Source organism: Desmodus rotundus, chromosome 2 (assembly GCF_022682495.2).
Source record: "Desmodus rotundus isolate HL8 chromosome 2, HLdesRot8A.1, whole genome shotgun sequence".
Lineage (NCBI taxonomy): Eukaryota > Metazoa > Chordata > Mammalia > Chiroptera > Phyllostomidae > Desmodus > Desmodus rotundus.
Genome location: NC_071388.1, coordinates 57,069,112 through 57,072,182, shown reverse-complemented (window position 1 = coordinate 57,072,182; position 3,071 = coordinate 57,069,112). Strand labels below are relative to the sequence as shown.

At 41.9% G+C, this 3,071-nt stretch overlaps 1 pseudogene; it reads right to left on the bottom strand.

The window, feature by feature from the left end:
* Positions 1 to 232: 232 nt before the first annotated feature.
* On the bottom strand, positions 233 to 714 carry LOC112300901 (cofilin-1 pseudogene; annotated as a pseudogene).
* Positions 715 to 3,071: the final 2,357 nt, after the last annotated feature.

The following is a 3,071-nucleotide window of genomic DNA, read 5'->3' as shown; positions in this document are numbered from 1 at the left end:
TTGCTTCAACCCAAGAGGAATCAGAAGATCAAAAGCAGTTTGGGAAGGCCAGAACTGTCAGGGGTGGAAGGAGGAGGAAGGTTCAGGGGCTGAGGGGGCTGTTTGGCAACTGGATGAAGGGATTGCCCCCCCCCCCCCCAGCTGCCCTCAGTCTGGCAGGAAGTGGGCAGCCTGCAACCCCATGGGCAGGTCTGGGGCTACCAGATGCTACAGGCAGGAGGCTGGAGGGAGTTCACAAAGGCTTGCTCTCCCAGGAGATAACAGCATTGCCTGCCAGCTTCTCTGCCAGAGTGCAGTGGTCCTTGACCTTCTTGTAGGAATGTCCTTGTAATTCATGCTTGATCCCCATCAGCTTCTTCTTGATGGGGTTCTTGGTGCTGGCACAGATCAGTTTGCTTTTAAGGGGTACAGACTCAGGGGCCCAGAAGATCCTCTTCTTGCTGTTCTTAGGCTTACAGGTTGTATCATACAGGGTACAGTGGCAGTCTTTGGCAGCATCTTAACGAAGGTGGCATAGCGGTCGTGTACAATCTAGCCTGCGTCACCTACCAGGATCTCCCTGCCTTCCTCCAGGATGATGTTCTTGTTTTCACTTAAACAAAAGAGCACCACCTTCTTGTGCTTCTTCACCTCCTCTGATGTCAAGGACTTGGGTGCCTTCACGTCGTTGAACACTTTGATGACTCCAACAGAGACAGCCACACTGGAGGCCATCTTTCCAGAAGCAGAAAGGAGATGAGAGCCACTGCAGCTGCTGCTGGGATCTCCCTGCATGATTTCTTTCAAAACATTTTTTGATAGTGAGAGAGAAATTCAATTTTCAGAAGGAAAAAAACAGGAACTCAGATTGCAAAGTCTTCAAGTTGATAGAGGTGTAGATTCTGCAACTGGGGAGACATTACATAATTACTTGAGATCTTTTTAGTGAACAATTATGAAAATTTTATCTTCAAGACAATTTTAGGGATTTTGAAAGAAGATATTGTTGGGCAAACAAGGGGAAGTGACCCTCTGAGCGCACATCAAGCCTTTCAGAAGAGCTTTCATTACAGGAAACTCACAGCAGTAGCAACCTGCAGGCGTGTGGCCCCAGCACTCTGAGGAAGCACGCAGAGATCTAGCAGTACCCTATGCCATTGCTAGACTCTAGGCGAAGGAGCCCTTGAGCTGGAGACTTTAAAGTTGAATGACTGAGGAACACTAGTTCTCATCCTGCCATGGATCAGGAGCTGAATGAGCATCTCTTAAAGATGGTCAAGGGGCTTCACATGCTACGTTCAGTTGTACATGGGAGAGTTTTATCATATTAGCTGGAAGCAGGACTTTCTTATTGTTTTCATTTAGAAGTTAAATATGATTTAAAGGCATAGATGGGTACCATGTTGACAAGGGGTGGACTATGATAGCTTTGGAATATGTCAACTTGGCTAGACTCAACTTCATTTCTCAGAATTCCCTTCATGATATGTTTGCAATGGAGGTGGAACACAAGGGATATGTTTTGTAAGATTTGGAGGGTAGAAGAGCAGCAGACTCCACACTGTTTTGCATTCAGAGTGTCAAGCACAGGGTACTGCAGCTCACTCATGTTGTCAGTTGCTGGCGTGGGACAGCAACCAGGCCTTCCACTGCTTCACCTCCCAGTCCTCTTTCTGCTTCTTCAACTCCTGGGCCGGGTGTGTGTTTAGTTCCATGATGAAGAGCGCCAGCCCTTGTTTTTGACTGCGTTAATTAAATAGAGACAAACACCAGCATGCCATTTTGTAGACTGTTGGTTGAAGTGGACTCACTTTTTATTGATAAGGTATTTTAAAATCATAATTATAGTGATAGTGTGTTACTTTAGAAAGTGGAGTCTGTTTTTCAATCATTTTTTCCTTTGTTTCTCATGTATAGCTGTACATCTGAGTGTGTATGTGTTTATTTCTGTGTGTCTTTGTGTGTGTATATGAGTGTGTGGTTGGGAGAGAGAGACTAGTCAAAGCAGAGCATCTAAATATGGCAATAATTATTTCATAATTCACACACATTTTTGCTAAGTCATCCCATCACCTTGCCTTTACTGTATTTAAATTCAGGAACTTAAGCATATTTACCTGGTGAGCACTTAAAATTCAATGAATAAACAATTGTAAAAGTCCTTTATAGAAACAAGTATGAAACATGAATAGTTTCTCTCTCTCTTTTTAACTACTTAACTTATTTTTTTAATGTTCTGCTTAAGCTAGTTCCTAACCTTTTACTCTCCCAATCTACAATGTATCTGTCAGTTGGATAAGTAGTGTCTTTTTTATAACTAGGATGTCACTGTGAACAAGTTGTTAGTAAAACTGAGTCACCTACAATGCTAATAATTTACTTATTTTTTCATAAAGTGCATAAAGTCTTTGATTTTATGTGTAAAGTTTTAGATACCCAAATGATGGACAATTCCTCATGATACAGATTATTTCTTATCTTGCAGTAGTAAAACGCTGCCTTGGTCATGCAAAATAAATGAAGGAAATTTCAGAAATGAGGCCATTTATCAAAAATTCCTTCCTTGTTGGTTTCTTAGGAATCTCTCCTGAAATGTCATTACTCTCTCATGCATATCACATGCCACTCACTTCTTAAAGGCAGAGTGACTGGAGATAGCCAAAACTTGTATGTTTTGCTTAACTCATCTATTTATCCACCTATCCATGCATCCATCCTGCTTGCTAGTTAGTTAACTGCAAATATTTATTAGGTAACTGCTATATGCCAGATACTATTCTAGGGGAGGGGTTTCACTACCTTAATCTCCTTTAATCTTTATTAAAATCTTAGTATCATCCGTTCTACAGACGAGAAAATTGAGACTTGAAGTGGACATATTAATTTGTCCAAGGTCCTGGCATTTAAGCACTCGAGTTGGGGTCATATTCAGGTATGTCTGACTCCAGACACTACACATAGTTACCTCTTTTGGTAATTTTTTTCTGGAATAAAGGAGTGGGGAAAGGGGAAAAGAGAGGGAACTCAGCAGAAGTTTGACTGAATCAATTTGTCTTACTTGTTTTGGAGTTGGAGGTTCAGCACTGGAGAGG